A 19,167-nucleotide genomic window follows, 5' to 3' on the forward strand; every position below is an offset into this window, starting at 1 on the left:
ATTCTTATATTCAATGTAGATGATTTAAGATCTTTAACGTCAGAAAACAAATTAAAGTTCAGTTTTAGGACAATTCAACTTGAGGCAGTCACTCTTTCCCTTTTGTTCTTATAATTATTCATATGTTTCAAGATCTTCTGAAGCAGATCCAGGTTCCAAAATCGGAATCAGACACTTATGGGCCCATTTAGATATTCAATAATTCAATTGCAATAGACAATGGCAGAGTTGTAATTATATTGGGGTTTACAAAGTGAGATGACAAATCCGTAAATATTGGAAGTTTAGATCACAAAGGGAATAAAACAAAGTGAAGAAGTCAAGGGTAATCTTGGAATTGAACTTATGAAAAACGATTGTGGAGAATAAAGGGTTAAAGAGGGGTATAATGGGAAAGTCAAATAAAGATGTGAAGAATTGGGGAAATTCGGACTTGTGTATTAATGAACACAGTCCTCTCTTATTTATAATGAAATAAAACCCTAAGAGGGCTTAAACGTCCGTTTGAATATAACCCCTAAAACCCATTATTACAATAACTCATTATTCAACACTCCCCCTCAAGTTGGTGTATGGATATCACACATACCCAAAATAAAAAGATTTACTAAGTCCCTTAATGAGAATATCCACTAAATGATCTTCACTCTGCACAAAAGGAATACAGATAAGGCCTTGCTCTAACTTATCCTTGATGAAATGCCTATCAATCTCCACATGAATAGTATGGTCATGCTAAACAGGATTGTGTGCAATGCTGATGGCTGATTTATTGTCACAATATAACATTGGCACCTGAATGGACATACCCAATGTGACACCCAAGAATACGGCAAGTGTCGGACCCTCTTGGGAGATCGGTGAGGGTGTACAAACTTAAGTCCCACATCGCCTAGGAAGAGAATATTGGGCTAGTTAATAACCTCTAGCCTTCTTAACATGGCACAATGCGTTTTAAAGTCTTGAGGCCCATAGGCCAAAGAGGACAATATTGTGCAAGATTAATAGGACCGGGGCGTTACACCCAAATCATGAAGACTCTACAACTAAAGTTCTGCGCCATTGCCCAGAACTCAGCCTTTACACTAGATTGAGCCACAACTGACTGCTTCTTACTGCACCATGTAACCAAGTTACCACCAACAAATGTACAATAGCCAATAATAGAACGACGATCATCTGAAGAACCTACCCAATCATCAATATATGCCTCAATCCTCGTATGATCTGTTGGAGAGAATAAAATTTATTTCCTAGAGCAGTCTTCAAGTACCTAAAGATACGGTATACAGCATCCATGTATGAGGAATAGGGATCATGCATGTAGTGACTAACCAAACTAACTATATAAGCTTTGCTTGGTCTCGTGTGGGATAGATATATGAGTCTTACAACCAACCTTTAACACCGACCTTTATCAACAGATTTACCTTCCTTGCTTCTAAGACGAGAGTTAGCCTCAATAGGAGTATCCAAAGGTTTACACCCAAACATATCAATCTCTGAGAGGTCCAAGGTATATTTTCTCTGAGAGAAAACACCCTTAGTAGATTGTGCCACCTCAATACCAAGAAAGTATTTCAGCCTTCCTAGGTCCTTGATCTCAAACTCCTTACCAAGATAGGGTTTGAGCTACGAGATTTCAACTGTATCATTGCCAGTAACAACAATATCATCTATGTACATTATCAGCATAGTAATCTGATCACCCACCCTTTTAATGAATAGAGTATGATCAGCATTACTCTAAGTGAAACTGACTGCTATCATTGCCTTGTGGAACGGACCAAACCATGCACTAGGAGATTACTTCAATCCATACAAAGCTCTCTTCAGTCTACACACTTTGCCTTGGGTTTTTGAACTACAGTTCTTGGTGGAAAGTCCATATACACTTCCTTAGTCAGCTCTCTATGAAGAAATGCATTCTTGACATCCAGTTGCTGTAGTTCCCAACCTCGGTTCACTGCACAGGAGATGATGACTCAAACTGTATTCATTTCGGCCACAGGAGCAAAGGTCTCCTGGTAGTCAATCCCATAAGTTTGAGGAAAGCCCTTTGCCACCAGTATTGCATTGTACCTATCCATAGTTCCATCAGCTTTATGCTTGACCATGAACACCCAATTGTAGCATACTGGTCGCTTTTGTAAGGGAAGAACAACTAGGTCCCATAAGTTATTCTTGTGAAGAGCTCTCATCTCCTCACTCATTGCCTCCTTCCATCTAGGTTCTACATTTGCCTCCTGCCAGGTTTTAAGAATAGAAACAAAGGACAAGAACAACATAAATTCATGATATGATGGAGAAAGGGCATTATATAACACAACATTGGAAATAGGGTGCTAAGTATAAGTCCTATTACCTTTTCTATGAGCAATAGGAAAATTAAGAGACTGATCAAAAGTAAGGGGAAAGGTTATACCTGGGAGAGAAGACTTAGGATCAACGAGCAATGAGTAGCAGTGGTAGTGTGAGTGGTAGTGTCAATTCTCCTTTTCTTGTGAAAGAACACTTGTATCACTGGACCATCCTGTGTTTTTATTGAACATATGGCTCCCCCTGAATGGGAATCTCCTACTCCTAAATCAATGGCTCCCCCTGAATAGGAACCTCTGGACCAGTAGTCATCTCCCCAGTATCCCTCTGAGTTTCCCCTTCATCCATGGGGATCAATAAAAGACTGCCAAAGGTAGGAATCGGTATCACCTCTTCAGTACCAAAAGTCTCCCCCTGAAGAGGTGAGAAGTAAGCCAGTCTCACGAAAGATCACATCCATGGAAACAAAGAGCCGCCGAGAAGGTGGATGATAGCATATGTATCCCTTCAGTGGGAGAGTAGCCAACAAAAATACACCTACAACCACGATGGTCAAGCTTGCCAGGAATCTGATGATTACAAACAAAGCAAACATAGTGATGCAGCAGCACACCAATGGATCGATCCAAGCATGCTCCAGAACCCGGATCAAGACCCAGATCCAATTTGGGTTCCAAGTTACTAATTTGGATTCTAAGTTTAATAGAATATTTAGGATTTTATTTTTATTTGAGAATATTTGTTCCCTATTTGAGTCCTTAGCTGTTTCTTTATTTTGTTAGCTTAGGTGTAGGAGATTTTATTTCTATCTTAGTTTTTTTATTTTTAATTAAAAGGTTTTTAATTTTATTTTATTATATATTGGACATGTAATTCATGGGAAGAATAGTTGATTAATGAAGAAAAATTGATTTGAGTAGTGCCTGCGTGGCTGCCTCTCTCCCCCCCCAACCCCCCCTTCTTCTTCCTCTTCCCTGCGGTCTCCCTCTATCTCCCCTCCTCTGCCGTCTTTCTTCTTTCCCTCTTTATTTCTTCTTATCCATCTTCTCTAGAACCCCCCCTTCTTCGTCTTCTTCTCTTCCTTACGACCTCTTTTCTCTCTCTTCTTCTTTCTTCTTCGTTGTCTTCTTTTCTCTTGATTCCTTCTTCTTCATCTTCCTGCGTTAAGTTCTGCCATCACCAAACCAGTAGACCTGAGAGGGATTCGACCAATCTCCCCGAATCTTAACTCTCTTTACCTGAGATTTTGGACAAAGGACATACCCACCTGGGCGATCACAAACTCTCAGATTGCAGTTGCTGAAAACCCCTTTACCATCAGTTTTCATACCTGCAACTGAGACCGACTCCATTCTATCGCTAGGAAGAATTTCAGGCAGCTTTCTTGGATGAATCGATGCCTATTTCGCTGGGTTGTCACATGAGTTTGGTAAAGGCATGAGTTGCGAGCATGGATCCCAGATCATGGTTGGATTCAGCTGGTCTTTTGGAAGTTCTCTCCTTTTCGTTTTTCTGGTTCTACCGCCTCTTATGTTGGTTGTCCAAAGGTTGAAGACCCCAAAAACAGAATCATGAGTTTGTTTAACCTATTTAATAATTTAACCCTTTATTCCCATATTGCCCTCACCTTTTTACTTTAACCCCCATTATCCTTTCTTTCTATTTTGCTTCCTAATTTATCCAACCCAATAATTACTAATTCCCTTCATATCCCATCCTTTGTATTAACTTCCACTTACCCTTTTAAAATCCCTTTTATTTACAGGTCTGACATTCTATTCTTGGGTTGAGTGGTTTGGTATTTAAGTGGGCCCACAGCCATCTTAGTTTGGGTCTTCTGGGCCCAGCGGCCCCGCATTATTTGGTATCAGAGCAAGTTTCTTGTCAACTCTTTACCATGATTGCTTACACCACCCCCTCATCTGAACAGTGGACTCAGTCGCTTCAACAGAGCGAAGAAATCTTAAGAACCCTCCAAGCTATCCAGGCTGTACAGGAAGCACAAGCTGTTACCCTCCAGGACATTAACACAAGGCTTGATGCCCTAGAGGCACATATTCGGAAACCCGGTGGACAGCAAGGTCACGTTACTCATGATATCGTGATGACACCTCGAGAACTGTGCCGCCATCTAGAGACCATTACATCAAGTTTTGTTGTCAATGTTGAAGATGAACGGGATGACCTGATGAAGGATGTTTCTGAAGAACTGATTGATGGCCCGATCTCCTTTGTGAAGCCCCACCATCCGATTCCGATCAAAGGGGTAAAGATCCAGCACACCTCGCGATCAACGGTCACGATCTTCTGATCATCGTCAACAAATGATATGACTTTGATCGGAATTGGATGGTGAGGCTTCACAAAGGAGATCGGGCCATCAATCAGTTCTTCAGAAACATCCTTCATCAGGTCATCCCGTTCATCTTCAACATTGACAACAAAACTTGATGTAATGGTCTCTAGATGGCGGCACAGTTCTCGAGGTGTCATCACGATATCATGAGTAACGTGACCTTGCTGTCCACCGGGTTTCCGAATACGTGCCTCTAGGGCATCAAGCCTTGCGTTAATGTCCTGTAGGGTAACAGCTTGTGCTTCCTGTACAGCCTGGATAGCTTGGAGGGTTCTTAAGATTTCTTCGCTCTGTTGAAGCGACTGAGTCCACTGTTCAGATAAGGGGGTGGTGTAAGCAACCATGGTAAAGAGTTGACAAGAAACTTGCTCTGATACGAAATAATGCGGGGCCGCTGGGCCCAGAAGACCCAAACTAAGATGGCTGTGGGCCCACTTAAATACCAAACCACTCAACCCAAGAATAGAATGTCAGAACTGTAAATAAAAGGGATTTTAAAAGGGTAAGTGGAAGTTAATATAAAGGATGGGATATGAAGGGAATTAGTAATTATTGTGTTGGATAAATTAGGAAGCAAAATAGAAAGAAAGGATAATGGGGGTTAAAGTAAAAAGGTGAGGGCAATATGGGAATAAAGGGTTAAATTATTAAATAGGTTAAACAAACTCATGATTCTGTTTTTGGGGTCTTCAACCTTTGGACAACCAACATAAGAGGCGGTAGAACCAGGAAAACAAAAAGGAGAGAACTTCCACAAGACCAGCTGAATCCAGCCATGATCTGGGATCCATGCTCGCAACTCATGCCTTTACCAAACCCATGTGACAACCCAGCGAAATAGGCATCGATTCATCCAAGAAAGCTGCCTGAAATTCTTCCTAGCGGTAGAACGGAGTCGGTCTCAGTTGCAGGTATGAAAACTGATGGTAAAGGGGTTTTCAGCAACTGCAATCTGAGAGTTTGTGATCGCCCAGGTGGGTATGTCCTTTGTCCAAAATCTCAGGTAAAGAGAGTTAAGATTCGGGGAGATTGGTCGAATCCCTCTCAGGTCTACTGGTTTGGTGATGGCAGAACTTAACGCAGGAAGATGAAGAAGAAGGAATCAAGAGAAAAGAAGACAACGAAGAAGAAAGAAGAAGAGAGAGAAAAGAGGTCGTAAGGAAGAGAAGAAGACGAAGAAGGGGGGGTTCTAGAGAAGATGGATAAGAAGAAATAAAGAGGGAAAGAAGAAAGACGGCAGAGGAGGGGAGATAGAGGGAGACCGCAGGGAAGAGGAAGAAGAAGGGGGGGTTGGGGGGGGAGAGAGGCAGCCACGCAGGCACTACTCAAATCAATTTTTCTTCATTAATCAACTATTCTTCCCATGAATTACATGTCCAATATATAATAAAATAAAATTAAAAACCTTCTAATTAAAAATAAAAAAACTAAGATAGAAATAAAATCTCCTACACCTAAGCTAACAAAATAAAGAAACAACTAAGGACTCAAATAGGGAACAAATATTCTCAAATAAAAATAAAATCCTAAATATTCTATTAAACTTAGAATCGAAATTAGTAACTTGGAACCCAAATTGGATCTGGGTTTTGATCCGGGTTCTGGAGCATGCTTGGATCGATCCATCGGTGTGCTGCTGCATCACATAGCCAAACACTTAGGGCGGAACAACAAAAGTACAAGACCCAGATTACAACTCAATGGGACTGAGCATACGGGATGACATCCTATTGATCAGATAGGCAACAGTAAGGACTGTCTCACTCCAAAAAGGAGCAAGCACCTACATCTCAAACATCAAAGAGCGAGCAACCTCAAAAAGGTGTTGATTCTTACGTTCTGCCACCCCATTCTACTCTGGGGTAACCACACAACTAGTCCGATGGATGATCCCATGATCAACCAAATAATATTAGAAGGAACCATCCATATACTCCCTATCATTATCAGTATGCAGGATTTTGATCTTAGCATCAAATTGAGTCCTAACATACAATGAAATTCCCAAAAGCACTGAAACACTTCACTTTTATGATGCAATAAATAAATCCACGTAGCAAAAGTTTTTTTTTTTTTTTTTTTTTTTCTAAAAGATCAGAATTATTTCATTAAAGGAAGAAGAACCAAGACAAACATCCTAAATACAACATAAAAACATCACCAACTGAAAAAGCAAAAACCTAGAGAAAGATGCTCCCCACCTTTGGCATTGCCATCAGTAGGAAAACACCAATCTCGACACTAGCTAAATCTATATCTTGGCCTTGTCATAGAATCCCTAGTAAGATCTTTTGTCACAGAAAAAGGAAGAGAAACCATATCACTAGACCTCCCTATCTTTGCTGCTTGTCTAGATAGGTAATCCACCACAAGATTCGCCTCTCTGAAGCAATGTGTAGTCTTCCATGATATACTTTGAATGAAAGAACGCAAGAAGCACCACTATTGTAGAACATACCACGGAATATTATTAAAAACAATCGAGAAAACAACCGCTGCAGAATCGACTCGATCCACAGGGCCACCACTCCATCTGTTTTGCTCTAGCAATGCCTTCCACCAGTGCTACAAATTCCGCTTTAAATATTTGTTTCACACCCAGAAAAATGTTGAAAGCCATCAACACCTACCCCAAGTGATTCCTGAGCGCATGCCCCCTGCACCTGCTCTTCCTGGATTGCCTAAAGAACTCCCATCTACATTAAGTTTTACCCAATTTAGCTCATGCTTACACCAATGTACTTTTAATATCTGATTTTTTGAGCTAGCACAATAGGGAGACTTGATTTCCCTGCAGCAATACACATCCCTCACTGATTTCACCGCCCCTTCCAAATTAAAACTCAGACCTCTAATATCCTCCTTAATCATATCGAATATCTAAAGGGCTGACCTACATTTGTTTTCAAAAAGCTTGTTATTTCACTCCCACCAAATGTTATATGCCACCATAACAAGGCCCACCGTCCAAGGCTCTTTTACGTTAGTTGACACTGTTTTTCTTATCCACCAATATAACAGGTTCTCTATCGAATCCTGACTTTGCGCAAGTAACACGAGTATGGCAATCAACAAAAGTAACAAATCATCTATAGCCAGAAATAGAGACATGGTGGGCGAGGCCCCAAACATCAAAATGAATCAAAGCAAAAGGAACATTACTTCTTCTATCAGAAATAGGATAAAAATTCTGAGTTTGTTTCGCCAAAACACATGCATCACAAGTAAACTGATCCATAGTACAGTGTCTAACTAAAGCAGGAAATAATCTAGATAAAATGCCCTATAGGGGTGACCTAGACGACAATGCCAACCCAAAAGTTCTAAGAGTGCTAAATCAAAAGATGCGTGAAGAGCCCGTGAGGGACCAGTGTCTAAGTAATAGAGACCACCACTCATTCTACCATTGCCAATCATTGCCCCTATCACCAAGTACTGAAACACACAGTGAGTAGGAAAGAAAGTGACTTTACAGCTCAAATCTTTAGTAATACTACCAATAGACAATAAATTAGTAGAAAACTGAGGAGCATGTAACAGAGGATAAAGACAGCGAAGGAGAGCACTAAATGGAACCCGATATAGCAATAGGTGAAAGGGAACCATCAACAACACGAACTTTGGTATTACCTGAAGTGAAGAGCAATAGATAGAAAAAAAAGGTGTGCAAACCAATCATATGATCAGTAGCCCCGGAGCCGATTATCCAAGCCTAGGAGCAACAGATGCGCTATGACCACAGAATATAGTACCTGACTGGGCTGAGTGGGAGGCAGTGATTATTGGTAGAGAGGAACCAACAGCAGCACCAGCAGCTGAGGATCCCATATGAGTCAGCATAAGACGAAGCATAACCACCTCGTCAGTAGGGGAGGATCCTGTAGTAGTCGAGCTATCATAATTGGTTGTAGTCTCAGATTGATTGGCCTATATGTTCTTCCCACGACTCTGATTATGACCACGAGCGTTAGCGTGGCATCCGTGGAGCTTCCAACAACTCTCCATGGTGTGACGCTCCTTACCACAGTAGTCACATTTAACAATTGGTTTATCAGTAGAGGATGGGTTTGCAGTCCATAAACCAATACCAACAGTAGAAACCAAATCAGAACAATCCTGAGAAATAGGCTATAGCATCTAAAATCGATGTTGCTCCTCGACCTGAATTAGAGAATAGGCTCCTCAACAGTGGGTAAAGGATCACGATTAAGCACATTAACCCTAATCTGATCACATTCCACATTGAGACCCGCTAGAAAATCATAAACACACTGCTCTTCCTCACGCTTCTTAAACCCAACAACATCAATCTCACAAACAGGTTAATATGTCTCATAATAGTCAATCTCATTCCACATAACCTGCAGATCAAAGTGATATTGAGCCACATAAAGTTTCTTCTGAGTAGCCCGATGGACCTTTTTCCTCAATTCAAAACACTAGGCACATTTTCCCACGTGGGAATAGGTGGCCTTAGCGGCCTTCCAGATCTTAGGCAGTAGAATCAAGTAACAAATATATACGAGCAATAGAAGCGGACGTAGAGTTAATAAGATAGGACATTACCATTCAATTTGCAACGCCCCATTTGTCCTGAGCAGAACCAATAGTAGTAGGACGTACTGAATCACCCGTGAAAAATCCAACATAACCACGACCAGCAATTGACAGGTAATAAGACCGAGACAAGATCAGATAATTGCTCCCATCTAACTTGATGGTGCTAGTAGGGAAGAGAGTGTACTCATGATTAAAGGAACGGCACCCTCCTTCCTGAGTAACTGATGTCCCAGAATCTTCAAACGCCATGGGTGCAGATTCAACAAATAACCACAAGAATAGCCCCCAATCCAGATCTAACCAAACATAGGGGTCTGAATCAATAACAGAGTCGAACAAGAGCCCTTGGTGGGAGAACACTCACTACCAAGGGAGAGAGCCTAAAAAAGGAAAAATCGCCCCTTAAATGGAAATCGTGTGGCACAAGGGGAGAGAGAGAAAGAGAGAAAGAGAGAAAGAGAGAAAGGGGCAGTGGGCTTGGGAGTTAGGGTTAGGGTTTGGCTGACAATATTAGTGTAGGTCTAGGGTTAGGTTTAGGGTTTAGGTGTGCATAGAGAGAGAGAGAGAGGGTGGCGGTGGCTGGTTTACCGCAAAAGAGAGAGGGAGAGAGAGAGAGAGGGAGAGAGAGAGAGAGAGAGAGAGAGGTGGCAGCGGTGGTGGCTGGTTCAGCGCAAAAAGGGAGAGAGGGTGGCGGCGGCAATGGCTGGTTTAGCACAAAAGAGAGAGAGAGAGCGGCGGCGGCGGCGGCGGCGGCGGTGTGTAGCGCGCGAGAGAGAGAGAGGAGGGCAGCGGTGATGGGTGTGCAGCGCAACGGAGAAAGAAAGAGAGAGGAGGGAGGGCGGCAGCGATGGATGGGCAGTGTAGGAAGGGTAGGGCAATGGAAGGAGAGTGAGGGAATGGAGTTCAGGATTTTTGTGAGTAAACCTGCTCTGATACAACGAAGAATTGGGGAAATTTGGACTTGGGCATTAATCAGCACAGTCCTCTCTTATTTATAATGAAATAAAACCGTAAAAGAGTTAAGGGTCTGTTTGGATATAACCCCTAAAACCCGTTATTACAATAACTCATTATTCAACAAGATGTATTAACACAACCCAAGATTTGGGGGTTGTCTTCAACCTTGGACAAACAGTGGTGGTCGAATCAAATCTGATTCAAGAGATCTCTCATGAGGACTCCAATTGGATCGAAATTTCAGGAGGAAGTTCAGAATTCACTTTACTCTTGAATCGATGCTGCAAGCATCCCATCCTCAACCACGAAATCTGTAATAATCCCTGGAACCAGATAGAGCGATGGCTGTAGGTTCAGATCTGAGTTGCAGGTTTCGTTTCTCACAGCAGGGTCGAATCTAAGGAAAGAAACTCTAAGGGTTTGGTCACCCGGGGAAGGGCTTACCTTTGACCCAAAGCTTGGGACCGATTGATTAGGATTAACGATTCAGCAAGGCTTTTCAGGAATCTGGTATTGTCGCTGGTTGCAGAAAATGAACAGGGAAGGAGAAGAAATAGAAAGAAATAAGAACATAGGGAAAGAGAGATTGCACAAGAGGGGGGAAGAAGGTCACACGACCAATCAAAACCACCAAGGTTTCAACCAAAAAAAACAATTTATCATTCAGCTCTGAAATCTCCATCGGTTGCATTGGTATAAATAACAAAAGAAAACCCACCATGAAAGGAAACCTACTATAATTTGGAAACTTAAATTAATTGAAACTAATTGGAAACTAGATCCTAACAGCTATCTCCTACTTAAGCAAACAAAATAAATGATTTCATGTTAATCCCAAAATAGAAGCAAATAAATCTTAAAAGATCTTAATAGCTTTGGTTCCAAATTGGTAGCTTTGATTTCAAATTGGATCCGGTTCATCTCCATCTGGATACCCATACAGGTTTGGATCAGTCCAAGGCTGTGCACTTGCATCATCTTTAGTAATGTCATATGGGATATTATCATGTGACACGTCGACCCTTCATTTTTTTCTAAAAACCCATGTCATACATGACATGACTACAGATATGGGATACGTGTAGTATCCATAGTTATCATGGGATCACAATGAGACAAGGTGATGGCCAGCTGAGGCCTAGCGCAAAGCCAAGGCACCTGAGGCAAGGCCTTAACTGCCCATACTTTTCTGCCAATTCTCGGTATGCTTTCTTCTTTTTTTTCTTCCCTTTTCCCTCTTTCTTTCATTTACTTATTCTTCTTCTTCCCCTTTTTTCTCCTCTTCGTTTCCTCTTTTTTGCTACTTTCTACCCTAATCTGGACTGGGCACATTTACTTTAAGGCAACCTGTAACCCAGGGCATCCCAGGTGGCCTTGTGATCTAGGCAAGGCCTGAACAACTACGGCAGAATCCTACAAATCTGGACTCTTTTTTTCTCCCTTTTATGGATTAGATAAATACCAATTACTTGCTCAAACACACAACATAGACTGTGGACTTGCATTAAAACAAGTCAAACTGTCCATACCCGTTTAACTTGACAGATTTTTTAGTACACAATTACATGTAGAGTTCTTCTTCACCAATGCCATTATTTTGTTCACCTTCTCATTTTTTGGACATAAATAATGAATGCATCAAGCTTATTAATTTTCTCTCTTGCTTGGAAATTGTGGTTAAATGGTATGTATGATGTGCATCAATCTGGCACATCCCTATTATCCAAGTCCTTGTATCCTAGGATCTCACAATCGAAACGATCCAACTCTAATCACATACATACACTGATGTAGATCCACATTATCGAAGGAAATATGAGAGGAAGAAGGGTCCAGCCTTAGTCCACCTAAGTGGCTAGGGTCCAGCCAAGAAGCCAGCCGAACCCCTACTTGGTCCACCTGAGTGGCTAAGTACAAATAAGGGCCAATTGGGCCCATCGGCTAGGGGAATAATTAATAGTTGTTTTTAATTAATTAGTGGGCCATTGGGCCCATCGAGTTGAGTAAGTGATATGTCGAGTCCAAATTGTCTTAGGACTCTATTTGTTTTCCACATAAGTTTATTATTCCTAGTCCAATTTTGAATTCCTAGTTGTAGTAGGAGTGTCTAGTCCTATTGAGAAACTAGCGCCTAGTAGTAGTTTGATTACTATTCTGCCCTCTATAAATAGAGGATCCTATGTACTCATAATTTCATCTTTGAATAAAGAATAATTGCAGTCAATTGCTTAGAACAGCCGGGATAGCTGTGGGTGAGAAGCCCGAGCCGAGACAGCCGCTCCTCCCCCACTTTTCCCTTTGTTTCTTCTTGTTTAAAACTTTCTATTTTATCCTAAAGTTACTGCTGTTGAAGTATACGACTGTTGTGAGTATTCAAAAGTTCAGATCTGTCCAAGTTACAAACCAGATTTGATTCTCTCTCCTGAAGCCTGCGATTATTTCTCCTAAGTCAGAAAATCAAGAAAGCTTGTAACTTCACAACCAGCAGTCAGAATCCTCTCAACTTTGGAGGTTTTTGTACCCTCCCTAGGGACTATCTACGCCTAAGAGTGCAACTCAATTGGACTCCTACAGACCTGGCCGCACCTCACTCTCTTCAGCTCTATAGTAGGTCTTTCTCTCTCCTATCGGATTGTGTTTTGGGCTGGTTTTGCTCCTATATGGGTATTGTATCCTTGAAGGTTTATTTGATGGTATAATTTCTTTGTTTCTTGGTCCTATTGGTATTGTTTGGGGTTATAAATTGCTGGGGTAGTTTCTTGTAATCTACTCCTGCATTATACACCCAAGAACCACACATAGACCCATGTCATATAGACCTTATCATTTTTTCATGAGAGAGACGTCTTCAAATGGAGGAGAATCATGCCATAAACCACCCTAGCTAGTTGAAGCCACAACAGAGAAGATTGTCATAATCAAAGCTAAACAAGTTGATAAAAGATATCTTTCATCTTATTCATGGGCAAGGTTTCAAGTAGTCACAGGTTTGAGCCAGGAAACAGCCTCTTTGCGAAGCAAGGTGCTGCATACATTATGACCCTCCCCAGACACCACAGTTGCGGGAGCCTCGCGCACTGGTACGCCCTTTTTTTCAGATACGTATTGAAGAGACGCTAGATAAGCTTTGATATACATGGATTTGCTTATGAATTATGATACATGCAAAGCAAGAATTTTAAGCATTGTGTACCATAAATGAGCAATAAATAATGCTATCCAACCAATGCCAAGTTATCTCTATCTTTACAGCATCTAAGTGATTCAAATTTTTATTGGCAAGTACAATATCAAACCTACTAATAAGTAGTAAGAAGCAATTAACCAAGAATATTTGAAAACAAAAAACCTATGCGAATCAAATATTCATTGGCAAGTGTAAATTTTTGCTTGTTCGATCACTCCTATCTCATTTTTTAGTGTGGATAGGATCCACTTAGATTTTTTCCAGAAAATCAGAGAGGAGAAAGAAATTTTATTTCAAAAAATGGGAATTTGATTTCTACAACCTGTGTATCGAGTGCACTTTTCTATATCGAGTCGATATAGTTCTGTAAAAAAATATAATGTGTACCGGTTCTAATGCAGAATTGAGGTTGAACCGGGTTGACCTTTCAGGCAATCCCAATCGAGACAAACCGGATCCAATTTGATTTTTGGGATTAGTAGAATATCTTAGGATTTACTTTATTTAGAAAAGAATGAGTTATTTTATTTGGAAAGATATGCAATATTTTATTTTTGGGTAGTTCTTAGTCAATTAGGGAGTTACCAGTTTGAGTTTAATTTGTTTCTAATTTCATTAGTTAGAATTTATGAAGTAATTAAAAGTTGTTAATTTCAGTTTTAGATTTTGTTAGGCAAGTTTTAATTTGCAATTATTATATAATGGCATGTAATCCAACTTATTAGACAAATTGAGAAGATAAATTGAGTTTGATTGAGTATTTGTGAAGCCTACAGGCGTGTGTGAGTGACTCCCTTTCCCCCCTTCTTCTTAGTGTGATTTCTCCCTCTTCCCTGCAACTCTGCGACCCCTCTCAGGGATTTCTTCCCTACCCCTACCGGCCCTCCATCAAGTGGTATCAGAGGCGAAGGATCCCTTTCTTTGCTCTACTGAAAGACAACTCCATCCCACAACCCGTCCCTGCTACTCTCACCTACTCCCTTTCTCTCCCTATTCTCTTCCCCATTCCCTGTCTCTATCCGAGGACACCCTAATCCCTCCCTTCCATTCCCAAAAAAGAAAAAAAAATTAAAAAAAAAAAATGATTTCTTCCAGAGAAGAATCGATCCCCTGTCTCACCGCCCACCCCCCCATTCTTTCCCAAGTTCCGTGATTGACCCCTTTTATAGGGTTTCGACAGCCAAAAAAAAAAGGAGAAGTCGAAGTCGGAGAAGCAGCAGAGAGGGTGATAGCAGGCTGAAAAAAAGAAAAGGAAGAGAAACAGAAAAGGAAGAGAAGAGCAAAAGAACTCTGTTTTGAAGGCGTTGTTCTCCCTTTCTCTTCCAGTAGCTTCAGCAACCCTTTCTGGGTTCAACGAGATAAAAAAAAAAAAAAAAAAATTACATACCTAGTTTTCTCTATGTTCCGCCCTCGCACCACCGGTCACCTCTTCAATCAGAGTCTCAACTCTCTTCTAGGAAGTCGCCGACCCCCCTCCTCTGTGCAACCCAGCTTCCTCTTGCTGGTTTCTCCTCCGCTGATTCCATGGAAGAGAATCTCTTTCCCTTTATGGTATTGAACCCCACCCCACGATTCTTATTGTCCTTTTCGTTAAGTTTTCCCTTATCCCAAAACTACCCCTACCTTTTTTATTATTTCTTTTCTCCATAATTGTTTCTAATTTTCAAATCTACTCTCCACCCACCTAACCTTTTTGTGTTAGAGTAGGACTTTCCATAATTACAAGTGTGCCACTCACTCAAGGACTTCTACATATTTACAATTCTGCCATCCTTACACAAAAAAAAAAAAAAAAAGACCCTCCATATTTACAGTTCTACCACCCACTTGATTATTGGAGTTGTTGTCTTATTTTTGTAAAGCCCATAGCAATTCCGGCACAAGATTGATCATGGATTCCTTTGTGTTCAAATTTGGAGTGCGATTGCCCAATGGAAAGTCTGTTAAATTGTTAATTGATGAGCAACTAAATGACAATTGTCTCCAGATCTGTGGTGGATATGTTGTCAAAGGCCAGTTAGATTATTTTTTAATCAGAGGATATTGTATTTGTTGAATTTTCTGTTCCTCCTTATTATGATGGTGTTTTTTGTGAAGTGTTTGACTCGCCTCAACGCATCATTAAATTGGGTCGAGGCTGGTTGGAACAACAAGACAGTATTCTTGATCATGACAACAATGTGTTCACCCTCCAGCCTTACCACATGCATAAAAATTTTAATCTCCATGGATTGGTTGCGTCAAAGAAAGTGATACCCCCAATACAACCACAAGTTGAATCAGAGGCATCAACACAAGTGGACGATGTCCTATTGTGGAACAAAAGATGACAACGGAAAGTGCAAAAATCATGGATCAGGTAATGATGGCCATCAATGCAGTGCCAGTGGTTCACTATCATAAATTCGTTCTTCCCCATGATTTTTCGGACTTAACTACACCTCCAAAACTGCACCTCATGGATTTTGTTCGTGATGCAAACGACAAGCAATTCACCATTGTTCATGAGTTCTTATTGTTATCATTCTTTAAAACTCGTGGACGAGTTTTTCTCAATTTCAGGGGAGTTGATGCAGAATTGAGGCTGAATCGGGTTGACCTTTCAGGCAATCCCAATCGAGACGAACCGGATCCAATTTGATTTTTGGGATTAATAGAATATCTTAGGATTTACTTTATTTAAGAAATAATGATTTATTTTATTTGGAAAGATATGTAATCTTTTATTTTTGGGTAGTTCTTAGTTAATTAGAGAGTTACCAGTTTGAGTTTATTTTGTTTCTAATTTCATTAGTTAGAATTTATGAAGTAATTAGAAGTTGCTAATTTCAGTTTTAGATTTTATTAGGCAAGTTTTAATTTTCAGTTATTATATAAGGGCATGTAATCCAACTTATTAGACAGATTGAGAAGATGAATTAAGTTTGAGTATTTGTGAAGCCTGCGGGCATGTGTGAGTGATTCCCTTTTCCCCCTTCTTCTTAATGCAATTTCTCCCTCTCCCCTGCAACTCTGAGACCCCTCTCAGGGATTTCTTCCCTACCCCTACCGGCCCTCCATCAAGTTCTTTATCAAATCGACATGGCCAATCTTGATAGTATCAGACCTTACTGGTCATATTGTATCGAGACTTGAAACCATGTTCATGAGAAACTAAATTATTGAGAAACTGCAGAATTTATTAGGTATGTCAAACAATCAATTGATAGGCAGACCATAACCCATCAGAGAACTTCTGTTAAGTGGATAACATTGATGATAAGCTAAAGGTGAAAGTAGATGACGAAAACGATGCCATAAGGACCATCCCCAAATGGCAATGACATGGGCAAAAGAAACGATATAGGAAATTTGCTCAATGCCACAAAGGAAGTCACGAATACAATTCGAAGTCCAATAATCGGGTTCTTAGGGCATACTGAATTTGTTGGGTTTTCTCATGATAACTAGCCTACAATTTTGCAAAGCTGATATGATTTCCTGATTCCTACAGAAATGAAGAAGGCTGATCACCACCAGAGATAAATTATATGCAAAAATGTCAACTATAAAGTGGTAGAGTGAGACGATCTTATTCCTAAGTCATTTTGTATTCGCTTCATTAAATAGGAAACCTTACATTGAATGGATTATCTTAGTTGCTGGTAATGGTAGTAGTCAATTTAATGAGAATGCAGCATGACACTCTAGGGTAAAGAAGAGCAATTAATTTTGCTCTCAACAAGGTTTGATCCCACCAGTGTGCTAGCAGAATTTCTTTTATGCTGATGGAAGTATTAAAGTAATAACTGAAAAGCCACACCCATTCTGAGAAGGATGTAAAAGTATATTAATGACGCAGGACTTGGGGCAAGATGACCATCAGCATGTTGCATACAGGATATAGCAAGCGTAAGATACCTTCCCGAAAACATAAAAGAGGCAAAATGAGGCAAGTGTATCCTCCCCAGAGCATGCGAGAAATAGTATTTTAAGGAGATAATAGGGACACTTGAACCAAGAATGCTATTGTTAATATCTAGTAATTATTCCATTATCTTGTATGACCCATCAAAAACAAATAGATAAATAAATAATAAAAAGAAGGTAGGTTTAATAACCCTCAAAGTGACCTAGTCAGGACTGTCCACTCTCCCTCCCTTATTCCTCTATTTTTCATATTTTTATCTGAATCTCTGGATATAATTGTGTAGGATGAATCAGAAATCCAGATTTTTACTACATCTTTTATTGGAATAAAAGAACAAAAATAAAAGGAAAATTAACCGATCTACAAAAATGGAATCTGGGTTCAACAGACTTCTCATTCGTAAAACTTGGCAATCTGGCCAAGTTTCAAAATCTCCAAAAAGAACTCATCTACGATCGCTCACCAGTGGTTGACAGGAGCATTCAGATTACCAAGATAAATATATAAATAAACTCAACTCAGAGGGGAAAAAAATAACATAATAACATCAACTCTCACGAGACATTTTCAAGTTGGTCGAGCGTCTATAAATTCCATAGCAACCATCAAGCAGAAAACAAATTGCACAAAATCAAAATCATCACATTTCAACAGATAGCATATGGGACCAGTAACCTATGAGCTTACTGACTATTGAAATGAAAGTTTAGCTATAATTTCTGACAATAACATGTTAGAGACGCAGCAATCTTCAGAAAATTCCACAAAAACCCGTCAAAAAGAACAAAAAAAATCAATTCCATTTGAATAAATACCCATTTCCCCCATCATCAACAAACTATAGGAGAAAAAAATGAGAAAAAAAAATCATAGAAATCTAGTCTCTTGAGTGACCACATACCTTAAGAAAATCTGGGCTCTTCTTCTTCCTCTAATTCATTGAATTTGTGTTTATAATGAAAAGAATAAGAAAGAAATCAATGTAAAGATCACCACTCTGCTCTGGAAAATGGCTGGTGTGACTGTGAAGCTCAAAGGAGAGAGAGGGAGTACAAGAGTCTGTAGGGACCTTCCGGACATGCAAGCTGGGAAAATACCGAGGTAGAGATGACGGTGTACACCTCAATCTATGTTCTGGTCCGTAGATCAAGTTCTTCAGCCTTGTGAATCAATTGGGAAACATTGAAAAATGTGAATTAAAAATTTCTGATCTAATGGATTTAAACCTACAATACGTTTAAAACTGTAGATTAAAGAGTATTTCTCATCATACATACACCCTTCCCCTTTCCCTTACCTAGAAAGTAGCAAATTTTCACCAAAAATAAAAGCCCTAGATAGTAGCAAATCCTACCTTAGGTGTCGGAGTAATAAATAACACGCTCGGTACCGTTTCTTTCTTCTTTTCCCTTCGTTGCTTTCTTCTTCTCCAATTTGTTGCCCTTTACATATAATGTATTACCCGTGGGAGAATTGGAAAATCTATGCTTCTTTGCATAAAGAACCATAAAGGTGGCGTATAAGGGATGATAGAGAATATGAAGACTTAAGTTGCTCGTTGCACACCTTGGCCTCTGGTTGTAGTGCTCAATAGAGTTATTGCCTGAGGGTTGGCCACTTGATCAACTCCTCTCAAGTACATTGATGCTTGGTGTGTATCAATTTCCTTGTTTTCTAGGGGCTTGTTGATATTAGGACAATGAGGTTTGGTCCTCACCCAACCCTATCTCTGTGTGGGACACATGGAAAGTAGAATTCAACAACTCCTAAGAGATGGGAGTCATTTTCTCCCCATCAACCCATCCTTAGCCTACCCGACTCCCTTACTGCCACCCACAGATTCCTTCTCCCTCCTCAAACACAACTTCATCTTCATCC

At 40.3% G+C, this 19,167-nt stretch overlaps 1 protein-coding gene across 3 annotated transcripts in view; it reads right to left on the reverse strand.

The window, feature by feature from the left end:
- The window catches only part of LOC122064603, a 67,244-nt gene extending 48,412 nt beyond the window's left edge, over positions 1–18,832 (reverse strand). The window contains exons 1-2 of one of the 3 annotated variants that reach the window (XM_042628329.1): positions 18,644–18,832; positions 18,191–18,449 (exon numbers count right to left, since the gene is read on the reverse strand). The gene's annotated coding sequence lies outside the window, so the exon portion shown is untranslated. The other 2 variants (XM_042628327.1, XM_042628328.1) reach the window with 2 other exon arrangements.
- Between the last annotated feature and the right edge of the window lie 335 nt (positions 18,833–19,167).

Source organism: Macadamia integrifolia, unplaced genomic scaffold, assembly GCF_013358625.1.
Source record: "Macadamia integrifolia cultivar HAES 741 unplaced genomic scaffold, SCU_Mint_v3 scaffold1692, whole genome shotgun sequence".
In the NCBI taxonomy this organism is placed as follows: Eukaryota; Viridiplantae; Streptophyta; class Magnoliopsida; order Proteales; family Proteaceae; genus Macadamia; species Macadamia integrifolia.